Below are 17,058 nucleotides of genomic sequence, written 5' to 3'. Positions count from 1 at the left end.
AAATCTGATCTTTTCCCTAATGTCACAAGGACATTCTGAGACAATGACTGAGGAGCTATGCACCGTTACCCAGCTGGATCCCTGATACTTACATTGACAGTTGCATTATCAACAGACACATTGATTTAGAGTGAATTAAGTAACCAATTTCCATTTTCAAGCCTCCAATTCCACTTTAGCACCAGGAGATTTTAACCAGTATTCTTGTAGGTGAAACCTGACTGTGTTAAGGAGGGTGCCTGAACAATTGGTTAGGGAATTAGTTTTTAGCTTTGTTCCCCAGTCTAGCCTGCTGGGTAACCTTGAGTAACTTACATCATGACTGAGTCTTCGTTTCTAAAAATCAAATCTTATTTGCTGTAATCCTGAAGAATTTTGGATTACTGACTTGCTACATGTAACTCTCTCAAGGTAACTATATGCAAGGAATTGCTATAGCTGTAGAATTTTGCAAATTGTTGAAATGAAACATTGGGTTGGTCTTGAAATATACTACATTTCATATGTATAGCCACTAAAATAAAAAGCAAAGTGAAACACTTAAATGGTCTCATTTCCACCGTGATTCTGCCAGATTGATTGAGCATGGTAGAGTAGGAAGAGAGGAAGAGAAGAACTCTTATATACAAATGTACAAAGTCATTGTAAGGCATACAAAAATATTAATATTGCATAATTACTCTTCTGGGTATAAGTTTTTCCAATTTAAATGCTTTAATGATGTATTAGTGCTATTTATCACCAAGATATTTTAAACAACAAAGGTATAACCAGAATTATGTTGAGTCAAACTGTGAATACACAGTTTGACTCAAGTATTCATTCGCCTTCTCACCTTCTCTCTGATATATATATATATATATAAAATACTATTATCATAATTTATGCTGATGGAATAATTATATGACATTTTACAATTCACATGTAAGTCAGCTGAAACTAGTATTATTCTTGTTATTTCATACTTGGAGATATTGAGGTTCAAGTTGATTGCTACTATTCCCTAGCTATGACTAAAACTCTGGTCTTCTGCACCCACTGATAGTGATCTCTTTGCCACAGGATGCTGTGTATATGAAATTGCAGTACAGCTATGACACCTAAGAGATTTGAAAGATTAATTTGGGCCAAAGGCCTCGAGGAAAGAAGATTTCATTACTGAGGTGGGATACTTGAAGTATGGCATTTATGTATAATAGAGAACATTAAAAACATATGGTACTTTACCTCATTTTTAACCTCATGAAACCCATAGTTTCTGAAAATAAATAACTTCTGGTATTTTATTAGAGTTGTGTTTTATAGACTCTATTTGGGAGGAGTTCCATAAAAAAAACAAGGACAAATACCTTTGGGAAATATTGCACATCATATCCTTTTCTTGGAGACTCTTAGTGTGTACTAGATGAAGTGTTAAGAGAAATCCTTTAAAAAGGAAATTTGTTCAAGTTTGTTAAACTTGACTTTTCTTTCTTTTTTAATCTAACACCTATTAAACCTCTTCTTTGAAACATTAATATTTATGTGAAATTAAATTTGGAAAATGGAAAATGATCGTCCCATTTCTTCTGCTAACTACATCAATTATTTTTCCTTAAGTACTCTGTAAGAGAAAAGTAAAAGAATCCAGGATAAATTAATAATGAATATGGCTGTGCTCATAGTTAGTACCACTAGAATTGAAACTATAAAAACCAAGATGCGTTTTTCCTATGCTTATTAATAGCCTCACACATCACAGTTGTTCAGTATAGTCTTATAATGCTTCCATTTACATGTTGGCATGTAAATCTGCTCTGAACATTTTTATCTGTTATAAGAATAAAATATTTCTAGACTTTTTAAGAAAAACAAGTATCTTTTCAGAGTTATTAGGCATTTTTCTAAGAGCTTAGGGCTGGAACAGTTATCCTTTTTATATTTCTTGTAATTTCATTATCTGAGGTTATTTTTAAGTCTTATCTCCATCTTTCTTATTCAGCTCTTTAGCTTAATCAAATACTTGTTGCGAGGTCATGATTTCTTTGTTACTTTCAGGATGTAACTTTATTTTGGCTGATTGACTTATCTTGAATGTTGCTTATACTGATGTACCTATCCGAATAAAGCCACATTTCAATGTGTTTTGTGGCAAGGCGTCTCTTGAAATATGAAGTTGTCCTTGATGTCCAGCCTCTTGAGAAAAGGGCATATATTTCAGGTCAGATGCAGAAACAGAGAGTGATAATTCTGTTAAATAGTGGGGATCTCTCTCCCTTCAATTGATCAAGATGTCCTAGGGTATTCCTGGATTGTGCACTGTAAGATTTTGCCCATTGAATAGAGGAATTCTGCAAGATAAGAAATTAATAAACCTAAGGAAGATGCTGTTGAAAGGTGTCCTAGACTTTTGTGGTCCAAGTACTGATGTGGCAAGACAATGGAAAGAATTGGTGTTAAGACCTTCAAACACTGAAAACAAACTAGACATGGTAGGATTCAAGAGTTAAATGTTTAACTCTCTAGTTTTATCCCTTATTTCTCACTGTTTCACCAGACTTCTTTTGTACAAATTTATTAAACATATTTCAGATTCTTGAATGGATTACTCTCTCTTCCCTTTGGTTCTTTTCACCTTGAATTTCCTCTATCTGGATAAATTCCTCTATCCCGCCTTGACCCTACTCCCACTCTAAACTGATAAAATCCTACACATGCTTCAGTTCTTTTCAGATGTTATTTTTTTCTGGAAAGGTGTTCTTGATCCTTGCCCACGCACCCTCCCTCATTTAGGTTATGCATTGGATGTCTCTCCTGTGTGATCTCATAGCACCCTCTGTTTTTCCCATCTCTGTACCCACACTTCTGTGTAGTAAATATATCTTGTCTCTCTTACGAAAATTTGAGCTCTCTTTGGATAAGGACTCTACCTTTCTTGTTTGTCATCCTATTTATAACAGTGCTTAGCAGATAGTAAGTACTCAAAAATATTTGTTGAATGAAAATATGTGATATCTTGTTATTTTCCAATATGTTTACTGTGTTTTTTGCTGTGATTCTTATTCTAGGTTGCCAGAAGGAATGAAGAAGAATGGAGAATGATTCTCATAATTATAGCATCTTGGAAATTTTGAGCAGAAGCTCGTCTGACAATGGAAAAAGGTAAGTAGATATCATTGTGTCTCAAACTGAAAGACCAAGAATATTTCTAATTTGCTTTTGATACCTTCTGTACAAATTAGATCTTCTCTGTGTGATTCTATTGCTTTCATAAGTCATGGCAATTATTCAAATTTATTTCAAGAAAGGAAACAAAAAACAAAGAACCTATTTGTTAATCTTTAAAGGGATGTAAATACATTATTTGAAAATGGCCAGCAGTTTCACACAGTATAAATGAAAATATCTATAATGTGATTTATTTATATTAGGTATTTTAAAATGCATTTTTCAGATGCATGCACTTAAAAGCCTTACCCTCCCCTCATCCAAAGGTGTTATTTATTCAAAATGTTCAATATACTGTCTGAAAAGAAATTTTTGCTGTACCTTTTTCTTTGCTGTTAGCAGACTATGTCATTGGCTGTTGAAGACTCTAACCATAGCCTTTGAACAGAAATGATGAAAAGGAGGAATTAACCAGGCTAGGAAGGTGACAAGGTACCCAGAAGGACTGGGGAGTAAAGTAAGTTGATATTTATTTGATTATCTGACCCGGAAGGACTGGAGAGTAAAGTGAATTACACTTATTTGATTATCTGACTAAAAAAAAGAGATAGCCTTTCTGCTTTCTTTCTTTTTACATTCTCTAGTTTGGCTAAAATAATGCCTAATTCCAATATTTTTCCTTGTACAAAATTATAGCATCTCTATGCTTTGTAATATTTCTGCCAAAACCTTCGTGTCTATTATTGATGAGGGAAATAAATAGTACAGTTCTCTAGGAAATTATGTTTCAATAATCTAGTGGTTTGGCTATGAAAGGAATGAAAGAAAACTTTAGAAGATTGACAAAATACATTTTCCTACCATGGTGAGACTGCACTGATACTTTGTCGCTGAACTTCTAATTTTAGCCTCAAATAGGATGAAATATGGCTAGGGTTAGATTGTTTGTAGAGCGAATTGTGGAAAATTTAATGATTCTTTAGTCAGTCATTAAGCAAGAGCTATGAAACTCCTATACCATGCTCACCCTGTCCTAGCTATTGCAGAAGGCACAGCAAAATGGAACTATATTCCCAGATCTAAAAAAAAAAAAAACACAAAAAAACAAAAAACACCCCCTTATGATCCTGTTGTGGAGAGAAGCAAGTCTCACCCCAAGATCATGAGATAATTTTACCAATTGTGAGTGCTAGAGATATGGTTCAAAATGCATTGTTATGCAAGCTCCAAAAATACAAAAATCACTGTCGGCTTGGGTCATCCAGAAAAATCAGTGTAAGATTCTCCAGGGGATGGGATGTCCTAGCTGGGCCTTGAAAAACTGTTCTATGTGTTCTCTTGTTAAAGGTTGAATGGACACTTTTTATTTCCTTCTGAAATGCACATTCAGTTAAACCTTTTAAACTACTAGAAATAAAGGAGATGAGCAGAGAAGAGGGAAAGAATTTTCTATGAGATAGAGGAGACCAGATAAATAAAAGGGTTTTGGCCTGTTATTATTAGTTTGCTCAAATCCAAATTATGTCAATAACCTACCTTAAAGTATGTGTTAATCTGGGAGTTCCCACTGTAGCTCAGCAAGTTAAGGACTTGACCTTGTCTCTGTGGGGATATGGATTTGGTCCCCGGCCTTGCTTGGTGGGTTAAGGATCTGGCATTGCCCATAAGTTGCAGCATAGATTGCGGATATAGCTTGGACGGTGTAGCTGGCGTATGTCTCAGATGCAGCTCTGATTCAAGCCCTGGCCTAGGTACCTCCATATGCCAGAGGTACAGTCATTAACAAAAAAAGTATATGCTCATCTACCCATGTTCTCCTCTTTGGGTCTATTAGATTTAGAACTGTAGCTTAGAATAAGAGAAAATACTTATATAGCACCTGCTATATGTCAGGAACATTCTAAACCATTTTGCAAATATTAATTTATTTCAGCCTTATAACTCTATTCAGCTTTACTGATGAGGAAATGAGGCACAGAGAGGTAAACTTACTTGCTCAGGTCATATAACTATTATGCAGCAGAACCAATCTTTTTTTTTTTTTTATTTTAAGTCTTTAATCTACTTTTTTTTTTTTTTTTTTTTTAAGCTGTTTCTTGGGCTGCTCCTGCAGCATATGGAGGTTCCCAGGCTAGGGGTTGAATCGGAGCTGTAGCCCCTGGCCTACGCCAGAGCCCACAGCAACGCGGGATCCGAGCCGCGTCTGCAACCTACACCACAGCTCACGGCAACACCGGATCGTTAACCCACTGAGCAAGGGCAGGGACCGAACCTGCAACCTCATGGTTCCTAGTCGGATTCGTTAACCACTGCGCCACTACGGGAACTCCAGAACCAATCTTTGAACCCAGACAGCTTATTTACAGTTTTTAAACACTATTCATTGTGCCCTAGATTAAACTTGTTTACTCGTAAAACCTCACTTGACTTCTAGGTGTATCTCGATGTAGTTAAACTTGTGTCCTTAGTGCCTCTTTCTTTGGTTTCCTTTGATCTCTATTTTATTTCTGGTACATATTATGTAGGTAGGAAATCTGGTGGGAGCATTGCTTCAGGGATCAGAGATGAGGTTTTGTATTTATGAAAATAGAACTTTTCACTATCTATGGAATTATGCTTTGAATTATTGAACACTTAGCTAGCTTCTTTGATTAGGCTCTTATGTACCAATGAGTTGAGGACTATAATAATCTACCAGCTGAATATATGCCAAGAAGGTGTAATTTATATACCCTAATCTAGACAGGGCAAGATTCTGTAGCAAACTGCCCACAGCAGCTCTCCTATGGTGAGCACACATTCTGAAGAGGTAAAAATACTTCTCCACCAGCCTTTGTCTTCCCATTTCTTTGCTCATTGTTATCATGGAGTCTTCGCCTTAAGGTTTATATTTATGAGTATTAATAGCTTCTTACATTTTGGCCTCTAAAAATCAAACCAACTACTACAAAGTACTTGTTTGATAAGACTCGATAGTACTTAATAGTAAAGCTATGTCTGGTAGGGCTTTAAGCGAGATCACTTTTGACTCCATTTATTTTTGATAACCTATACTCAAGGCATCAACATTTTTGCCAAGTTCCTTCTCAAATAGTTTTCTGAATTCACATGTTGAAGGAAGAGCCAAGTGCATAGACTAGAGGCATTTCTGCCCTGCATACTGCATGAAGTCTTGGCTCTTTCACCTTCCCTGCTGGCTCAGACTGATGTCCACCCTCTTGTTTCCCTCACCACTGACCCTGCTGAGGAATATTATTGCAGTCCACACTCATCTCAACCTGAGAGCAGATCTCAAGGTGGATTGGAAATGGAAAGTATTTCACCTTCACTGAAATGCTGAGGTTCTACATCAAAATATTATCTTGTTTATTTTGCTTTTGTTTGAGAAGGCAGAGGAAAGGAATTCCACTCTGCCTGTCATAGTGATTGACAGAAATGAAGCATGAAAGAGAGCAACTGTGTTTACGAGCCAGGAAGGTGAAAACTAGACAAGATCTGGATCATATATTTTTAACAACTCAATAAATTTCTTTCATCCATTCCCCAAATCTTCACATTCTAGCCAGAGAAGAATGACATCAGGTTTCAGCTAGGAATGAATTTTTGTTTGTGAAGGTTGGAAAAGTAGAACTATAAAACATATTTTTAATGAAATTACAGTAGCCTCCAGAGTCTCACTCAAACCTAGTCCTTGGGGCTATGCTATTCTTATAGAAAAGAAAACCAAAGCAAGGTCTTTGTGCTATTTCAGTAACTAAATTCTAGATGAGTCTGAAACAGTCTCTCTCTACTCAGAGTTAGGTATTGTTTTCTCACTGTATTAGAAGAATGTCTGCCTTACTTTAGTGTCCTAAGCCCTTGACATTCAGAGTGGAATCAGGGAAAAACTGGTTATAGTAAACACATTTTTGTGGAGGAGGTTTGACAAGTTTGGAGCCAATCAGTGGGAAAACTCTGTCAGGACATACAGGTGATTGCCTATGTCTCTTTTCTGGGAAATCCTGGAGAGGATTTGTCTTAGAAAGTAAAAATCCTTTTCTCTTTTTAACTATGTATTTCTCCACCGTAAAAGATATTACTCTTATTGAGGGAATATAATATTGTTGAAAGAGAACAGATTTTGAAGCAAAACCGATTGGAAACATAGCTGTGCAAATTAATAGCTTTGAGTGAAGTCTTAGAAAAATAATTCACAGTTCTGACTGTTTCCTCTTCTACTAATAGTAAATAATATTTTTCATCTTTGAGGATTGTTCAGAAAAAAATGATATATATATATATATAATATATAAATGAGATATAAATCTTCATCAATATAGTTAATTCTGAAGTCCCAACTACATACATTTCTCCTAGTGATGTTTCTATTCATCCTCAAATGTTAATGATAGGTCCTGAAATCTAAGAAATATGTTGTCAATCTTTTCCTACCTGTTTTCTCCTGTTCCTTAATTTGCATTGGGGTAAATTTAATTTGGAAGTTGCTGCTTTGCATGTGTTAAATGAATTTGATGAACAGAATATTCACAAGGGACTCTTTCTAAGCAGGTTGGCTGATTTATTTGTTACAAAATTAATAGCTCCCCAAAGGAGAATGAGGCCCCATGATTATGGCACAAGACTGCACTGGATGCTTGATTCTAGTCATAGGTATGTACATGATGCAATTTAAAAATTGTTAGTAAAAGGCCTACCCAATCCTAATGATCTTCATCATAATAGTCCCTGCCACCTGCCTCTGCCACCTACCATAGACTTGGTTATGTGGTAAAGCTCAAAAGAAATTTGAGCTTCCCCAGCTTCCCAAAGGGGTAAAGAATGTCTTTATAACCTGTCATGAATATATTACATGATACCAACTCTGTAAATTGTGACCCATATGCTAAGGTGTTCCTTCTTCCATAATAGTTTAATGGCAAAACTTAAATGAACTTGGAAAAATAAAAAGGAATAACTGAGCAATTTTGGATATATATGCTAAAAACACAATTTATAGAAGATCTATCCAGCTAAGGTTCTTTACGCCATCTCAACCATCACATATTTTTTAATTTCATTTTTTCATATATCTATTCAGCATATTTTACTTGACAAATTTAAACATTGTATGAGACATTTTTAATTGTGGGAGACAGAAGAGAGAACAAGGCAAATGATGACTCTGTTCTCATGGATTTTACATTGTGGTGGGGGGAATCGGACAGTAAAATGTTAAATAAGATTATGACAGATTGTGAAAAGAACTGTGATGAAAATAAACAGGCTGATGAGATAGACAGATTGGAAGTCCCTAGTTTATAATGGGTGGTCAAGGCCTCTCTGAAATGGTGATGTTTAAACTAGGGCATGAGTGGTAAAAATAAGCCAGACCTTCTAGGAAGTGGGACTGGAGTTAGAGGAAATAGCAAGACACTCTGATGTGGGAAAGAAATAAGCATGCTTAAGGAATCAAATAAATTGCCGTAACTGGATTGTGCTAAACAAGAATGTAAGCAGGAAGATGAAGCCATGTATAGCCACATAGGCCATGGGATCCATTTTGCTTAGCATAATCTCTGATTATTAGATGGCCTCAGAGTCCCTATACTCCACCTGACTGTCCATTACACCCACACGCCATGCACAAAAATAAACTCAAAATGGCTGAAGGACATGACACCATCAAACTCCTGGAAGAGAACATAGGCAAAACATTATCTGACATCAACCTTGCAAATGTTTTCTGAGGTCAGTGTCCCAAAGCAACAGAAATAAAAGCAAAAATAAACCAATGGTACCTCATCAAACTGACAAGCTTTTGCACAGCAAAAGAACCTGAAAAAAAAAAAAACCCTAAAAAACAAAAACGTAACTTACAGAATGGGGGAAAGTAGTTTCCAATGATGCAACAGACAAGGGCTTAATCTCTACAATATACAAACATACAACTCAACAGCAAAAAAGCCAACAACCCAATTGAAAAATGGGCAAAGGACCTGAATTGACATTTCTCCAAGGAAGATATACAGATGGCCAACAAGCTCTTGAAACAATGCTCAACATCATGGATTATTAGAGAAATGTAAATCAAAACTACCATGAAATACCGCCTCACACCAGTCAGAACGGCCATCATTAATAAGTCCTGCGCTGCTGGTGGGAATGTAAACTGGTACAGCCACTATGGAGAACAGTTTGGAGATACCTTAGAAATCTATACATAGAACTTCCATATGACCCCGCAATCCCAGTCTTGGGCATATATCCAGACAAAACTCTACTTAAAAGAGACACATGCACCCGCATGTTCATTGCAGCACCATTCACAATAGCAAAGACGTGGAAACAACCCAAGTGTCCATTGACAGATGATTGGATCAGGAAGATGTGGTACATATCCACAATGGAATACTACTTAGCCATAAAAAGGAACAAAATATTGCCATTTCAGCCATCTGGATGGAACTAGAGACTCATCCTAAGTGAAGTCAGAAAGAGAAAGACAAATACCGTATGACATCACTTACATCTGGAATCTAATATATGGCATAAATGAACCTTTCCACAGAAAAGAAAATCCTGGACTTGGAGAATAGACTTGTGATTGCCAAGGGGGAGGGGAGGTAGTGGGATGGGTTGGGAGCTTGGGGTTAATAGGTGAAGACTATTGCTTTTGGAATGGATTAGCCATTAGATCCTGCTATTTAGCGCTGGGAACTACGTCTAGTTACTTATAAAGAAGCATGATAATGTGAGAAAAAAGAATGTATACATGTATGTGTGACTGAGTCACCATGCTGTACAGTAGAAAAAAAAATAATGTATTGGGGAAATAAAGGGAAAAAATAGGAACACCCCATTTTTCCCTGTATTTTGAAAAAATTCAAACTTATGCAAACTTTGAATTAATTAATGTACCATTTTGCTACATTAATTTTCTCTCTTTCTTGCTTTCCCTCTGTCTCATATACCTTAGGGGAAAAAGTATATACATATACACTATTTTTGATGAATCATTTGAAAGTACATTGTAGACATTATGACCCATTACCCCTAAATAATTTAGCATTCATCTCCTAAGAACAAAGAATATCCTCCTACATGACTATGTTGTTATGTCAGGTAAGAAATTTAACATTAATATATTATCTAATATGCTGTTCAAATTCATATATTTCAGTTATTCCAATAATATCCTTTAAAAATTTCCCTTCAGGTTACAACTCAGGATTACACATCGTTTTTAGTTATGTTTCTTTATATTCTTTTAATCTAGAGTATTCTTCCAAATTTATGTGTATGTGTGTATCCTTGATATCATGGATGATTATGAAGATTACAGGCAGGTTGTTTTGTAGAATGTCCCACAATATACATTTGTTTAAGTGTTTCATCAAGAATAGATTCTAGATTTAACATTTTGTCAAAAATATCATGCAGGTGCTACTGTGCTCCTCTTAGTAGCTATTAATAATAGTACTTCTATGAACTTTGGGCTGTATGTATCTTTTCAAATTAGAAAATTTATGGATATATTCCCGGGAGTGTGATTTCTGTATTTAGTTTTTTAAGGAACCTCCATACTGTTTTCCATTGTGGTTGTACCATGTTACATTCCCACCAACAATGTAGAAGGGTTTCCTTTTCTCAACATCCTCTCCAGCATTTGTCACTTGTAGACTTTTTTATGATGGCCATTGTGATCAGCGTGAAGTGGTACCTCGTTATAGTTTTGATTTGCATTTCTTCAGGAATTAGCAATATTTTTTCATGTGTCTTTTGACCATCCGTATGTATTCTTTAGAAAAATGTCTATTTGATATGGTCTCAGGACCAAAATCGAATACCAAATTCTCCAAGTAAATGTGAAGTTCAAAGCGAAACTAACAGCAAGTGAACTTGAGTTCACATGAAGTTATCCAGGGTCACAAAACTGATAAGTAGCACAGCTGGCATTTTGAGTCCAGACAGCCTTGCTTCAGAGACTTGCTTGCACACTTAACGACTCTGCTAAACTACTTCTCTTTGTTAATGGTTGCGTAGCATTTCTTTGTTACTAATGTCCCATAATTTATTTGACAACTTGAATATCATTGATCATGTATTTCCAGTTTGTACTATTTATACCCAATTCCATGTCAAATATATTTACAGAAACATCTTTGTTCATTTATTTAATTATTAGGATATGTTTTCAGTAGCCTTACTTGATTAAAGCCAGTTTCAGCTCTTGGCTAGTGTAGAGCTATTATTAGTATAGAGGTGTTTTTAGACTACTTCTTTTGTACATAGTGATAATAGCTATATTTTACTGAGTTCTTAGAAAGTGGCAAAGATTGCGCAGAGTACTTTGTATCAGTTATCTCAGTTAATCTTCACAATGATATTAGGAAATACGTACCATCATTAGCCAACATTTTAGCTAAGCAAATTTAGGTTTAGAGATAATTTGTCCAAGGTCACACAGTAAACAGAGATTCAAACCCAGTTCAGTCTGACTCCAGAGCTTATTCTGTGACCACTATTATTTTCTGTATGGAGTAGACATGCACAGCAGATTGAAGTGGGGGTAAATGTTAGAAGGGCATTATAGTAATTTAGAGGGAGTACATTGGGATGGTGTTCTCCAAGTGTGGTCCCTGTGCTACAGCAATAGCACCATCTAGAATTTCTTAAACATAAAAATTATTGGGCCTCATACCAGACTTTCAGAACCAGGAACTCTGGAGTTGGGGCCTAGTTATCTGTGTTTTGACCATCCCTTGCAGGGGATTCTGATGCTCACTAAAATTTTAGGACCATTGGACTAAAGTGAGAGAAAATGAGATGCAATGGGGAAAAATCATATGATTTGGAGAGGATCATAGGGGATTTAGAGTTATATTTGGAGCATAGGTGAGAGAAAGGATAGTGGTTACATAGAAGAAAAGAGGGAAAGAATTATGTTTTCTCCATCAATTTGGAGTTAGATAAATTTTGACAGGTACATTCTGGATACACAAAAATAACTGTAAACTCTAAGTTATTTTCATTTCAAAAACACCTCTATACTAATAATAGCTCTATACAGTCAAGAGCTGATGCTGGCTTTGATCAAGTGAGGCTACTGAAATATTTGTTATTATTAATGAAAATATTTTCATTATTTTTGTCCAGCTCTCATAATAGTTAAAGTAAAGCATCCAGATGTTTTCTTTTTGCACTGAGGTAAGTGGGAGGGAGTGGTTGCAGTGGGATATGTGTAGTCTTATTAAACACTAAAGAAAAAAAAAGGATGCAGGGCTCTTATGAAAATGAAAGGATTGTCTAAGTTAATTTTAAACATGCACATGTGGCTGGTATGATAGCATGAGTCAAGGAGATGACTATATTAATAAAATAGCATTATAGCAAATGGAAGTAATAAAACACTGCAGCATTCACTAGGCTACATCAGAAGCCTTACTGTGCTTTGATGCTTGCTTTTCAACCTTATTGGAAATTAAAAATTAAGCCCCTTGTGAGGAAAACCTGTTCCACCAGAAACAGTATCAAAAGCCTTCCTCTCAGTTAAATTAATTGCACTAGTATTTGCTAGGTTAAAGGAAACACCAGCAGTTAATGATAAACTCATCTCATGGGTGAAGTTTCTGATGAATTGCCTCTGGTCACCTAAACTAATAAGAACAACATATTTGGATAGTACTTGGTGGTTTTCAAAGCATTTCAGTATATACCATCTTAACTTATATACTGGTGAATGAGGCACGAAAAGTGTTATTGTTCTCATCTAGCTGGGGAATGGAGACTCACACAGGACTCTTATGACAAAGGTCTTGTTTTATAAAGGTCTTGACAGTAATGATATTGTCATTATTTTTTATACTTTTATTAAAGTATAATTGATTTACAATGCCATACGAATTTCTTTTGTACAGTAAAGTGACACAGTCATATGCATATATATATATATTATACATATATATATTCCTTTTCTTATATTATCTTCTATCATGATCTATCCCAAGAGATTGGATATAGTTCCTTATGCTATAGAGTAGAACTTGATTATTTATTCATTCTAAATATAATAGTTTGCAACTACTAGCCACAAACACTCAGTCCATCTCACTCCCTCACCGTACCTCTTGGCAAGTCTGCTCTACCATGTCTGTGATTTCTTTCTGTATTGTAGATAGGTCCATTTCTCCTATATTTTATAGTTCACATATATGTGATATCGTATGGTACTTGTCTTTCTTATTCTGACTTTACTTAGTATAATAATCTCTAGTTGCATCTATGCTGCTGTGAATGGCATTGTTTTGTTCTTTTTTATGACTGAGTAGTATTCCATTGCACCATATCTTAATCCATTCATCTGTTGATGGACATTTAGGTTGTTTCCATGGCTTGCTATTGTGAATAGTTCTGCTATGAACATAGGGGTGTGTTTATCTTTTTGAGTTATTGTTTTATTTGGTATATACCCAGGAATGATATTTCTGAATCATATGTTAGTTCTATTTCAGGTTTCTGAGGAACCTCCGTACTGTTCTCCATTGAGGTTGTACCAATTTACATTCCCTCCAGTGTAAGAGTGTTTCTTTTTCTCCACATCCTCTCCAGAATTTGTCATTTGTAGAGTATTTTTTCAGGCCGTGCCTGTGGCATATGGAAATTCACAGGCTAGGGGTCAAATCAGAACTGCAGCTCCTGCCCTACGCCATGGGCCCAGCAAAGTGGGATCTGAGTTGCATCTGTGACCTACACCACAGCTCATGGAAATGCCATATCCTTAACCCACTGAGTGAGGCCAGGGATCAAGCGTGCATCCTCATGAATATTACTTGGGTTTCTAACCTGCTGAGCCACAATAGGAACTCACTATTTGAAGACTTTTTCATGATGGCCATTCTGACTGGTGTGAGGTAGTACCTCATTGTAGTTTTGATTTGAGTTTCTGTAATAATTAGTGATGTTGAGCAATTTTTCATGTGCCAACTGGGCATACATATGTCTTCTTTGGAGAAGAATCTATTTAGGTCTTCTGCCCATTTTCGATTGGGTTGTTTGTTTTTGTTTTTTTTTTTTTGTTGTTGTTGTTGTTGAGTTGTATGAATTTTTTGCATACTTAGGAGATTAAGCTCTTGTTGGTGCATCATCTACAACTATTTTCTCCCATTCCGTAGGTTGTATTTTCATTTTTAAAATGGTTTCCTTTGCTGTGCAAAAGCTTGTAAGTTTGATTAAGTCCCATTGTTTATTTTTGTTTTTATTTCTATTGACTTGGGTGACTGACCTAAGAAAACATTTGTATGATATATGTCAGATAATGTTTTGCCTATGTTCTTTTCTAGGAGTTTTATGGCTTTATGCCTTATGTTTAAGTCTTTACACCATTTTGAGCTTATTCTTGTGTATCATGTGAAGGTGTATTCTAGTTTCATTAGTTTACAAACATCTGTCTAGTTTTGCCAGTGCCACTTGTTGAAGAGACTTTTTCTCATTTTTATATTGTTGCCTCCTTTCTTGAAGATTAATTGACCATAGGTGTCTGGGTTTATTTCTTGGTTCTCTATTCTGTTCCATCTGTGTCTGTTATGGTACCAGTTCCATACTCTCTTGATTACTATAGTGTTATAATACTGTCTGTAGTCTGAGAGTGTTATGCCTCATGCTTGGTTATTTTTCTTCAGGGTTGCTTTGGCAACTCTGGGTCTTTTAAGTTTTCATATAAATTTTTGGATTATTTGTTCTAGTTCTGTGAGAGAAGTCATGGGTAATTTGATAGGGATTGCATTAAAACTGTAGATTGCTTTGGATGGGTTGGCCATTTTAACAATATTGGTTCTTCCCATCCAAGAGCATGGGCTGTCTTTCCATTTCTTTGAATCCTCTTTAATTTCCTTGATTAATGTTTTATAGCTCTCAGCATATGAGTCTTTTACCTTTTTGGTCAGGTTGATTCCAAAGTATTTTTTTTTTTGGTATGACTTTATATAGTATTTTTTTATGTCCCTTTTCTAATATTTCACCGTTAGTATGCAGAAATGCAACTGATATTGAATGTTAACCTTTTATCCTGCTACTTTGCTAAATTTCTTGATCAGATTGACAAGTTTTTGTGTGGCCTGCATAGGGTTTTCCATATATAGTATCATGTCATCTGCATATAGTGACTATTTTACCTCTTCTCCTTCAATTTCGATATCTTTTATTTCTAATTTTTTTTCTGATTTTTGTGGCTAGGACTTCCAATATATTGAATAAAAGTGGTAAGAGTGTGCATCCTTGCCTTGTTCCAGATTTTAGGCAGAAACCTTTCACCTTTTCTCCATTAAGTATTATATTGTCTGTGGGTTTGCCATAAATGGCTTTTATTACATTGATATTTGTTCCCTCTATATCCACTTTTGTAAGAAATTTTTGTTTTTTATTTTAATCAGGAATGGATTTTGAATTTTGTCAAATGCTTTTTCTACATCTATTGACATGATCATGTGGTTTTTGACTTTTCATTTGTTAATGTGGTATATTATATTGATTGATTTACATATGTTGAAACATCCTTGTGAACTTGGGATGAATCTCACTTGGTTGTAGTGCATGATCATATTTATTTATTGTTGGATTTGGTTTGCCGTAATTTGGTTAATTTTTGCATCTATATTCATTAAAGATCTTTGCCTATAATTTTCTTTTTTGGTAGTGTTTTTGTCTGGTTTTAGTATTAGGGTGATGGTGGCTTCATAGAATGTCTTTGGGAGTGTTCCTTCTTCAATCTTTAGAACAGTCTAAGAAGAATAAGTACAAGTTCTTCTTTGTATATTTGGTAGAATTCACCCATGAAGCCATCTAGTACTGGACTTTTGTTGTAGGAAGTTTTTTTTTAAAATTATATATTTATGTTGTCATTCTGGATTGAATTTGTTCTGTTGTAAATTCCTCTTTCTGTAAGATGAGTTATGTTTAGGAATTTTCCTCAGGAGTTCCTGTTGTGTCTTAGCAGAAACAAATCTGACTTGGATCCATGAGGATGCAGGTTCAATCCCTGACATCATTCAGTGGGTCAAAGATTTGGTGTTGCCATGAGCTTTGGTGTAGGTTGCAGACACTGTTCAGATCTGGTGTTGCTGTGGCATAGGCCTGTGGCTACAGGTCCGATTCAACCCCTAGCCTGGAAACCTGCATATGCCATGGGTGAAGCCCCAAAAAGACAAGACAAAACAAAACAAAACAAAACAAAAACAAGGTTCCTCAGGAGTTCCTGCTGTGGAACAGAGGGTTAAGTATCTGATGGCAGCATCTTGGGTTGCTGCTGAGGTACAGGTTCAATCCCCAGCCCAGCACAGTGGGTTAAGGCTTTGGCATTGCCACGGCTGTGGCTTGGATTCAATTCCTAGCCTGGGAGCAGGTGAGGTCATAAAAAAATGGTTCTTCATTCTCCCATGTAATATACTTCTGATGAGTTTACCCTACTGATTGTCAAATGAGGCTGCATATGTGTGAATTTCAGCAGAGTTGCAGATTGTTTGAGATCAAACTGAGTTCCTCCACCTTGGACTTTTTTATTCTACTTAAAGTCATATCATAACTATTATTCCCATGTCATTAAAATATTCTTCTAAAATATAATGGTTTTTGGTTTCACACTAGTATTGCTTATAGGAACATTGTTAGGCATAGATATTTGTAGATCTCTTTTCTTTTCTCAGGACAGAATCCTAGCAGTGAAATTATTGTGTCCAAGTTTTATGATCATTTGCAAAACCTCTGTTACTTATAGTCACAGTATCTCCAAGGAGTTTATCTATTTATATTCCAGCCCATGGTAGGTGATAACACATCTTTCCCTGAACCTTACCAATACTGCCACTTTGATGGGTGGACCTGGTATCTTATTTTTGTGAGTTGCATTTTTTGATGACTAGTAAAGCAAAAATTGTATAT

General features: G+C 35.7%; 1 long non-coding RNA gene across 2 annotated transcripts in view; it reads left to right on the top strand.

Moving 5' to 3' along the window:
- The window catches only part of LOC110257770, a 163,539-nt gene that overhangs the window by 23,486 nt on the left and 122,995 nt on the right, over positions 1 to 17,058 (top strand). Inside the window, exons 2-4 of one of the 2 annotated variants that reach the window (XR_002340738.1) lie at positions 1,063 to 1,163; positions 3,048 to 3,141; positions 3,550 to 3,664. This is a non-coding gene — a long non-coding RNA (uncharacterized LOC110257770). Of the gene's footprint in view, positions 1 to 1,062; positions 1,164 to 3,047; positions 3,142 to 3,546; positions 3,665 to 17,058 lie in introns of both variants that reach the window. The other variant, XR_002340737.1, reaches the window with a different exon arrangement.

This window comes from Sus scrofa, chromosome X (assembly GCF_000003025.6).
Source record: "Sus scrofa isolate TJ Tabasco breed Duroc chromosome X, Sscrofa11.1, whole genome shotgun sequence".
NCBI classification, from domain to species: domain Eukaryota; kingdom Metazoa; phylum Chordata; class Mammalia; order Artiodactyla; family Suidae; genus Sus; species Sus scrofa.
The sequence above is the reverse complement of the archived record's forward strand: the minus strand, read 5'-3'. Positions and strand labels throughout refer to the sequence as shown.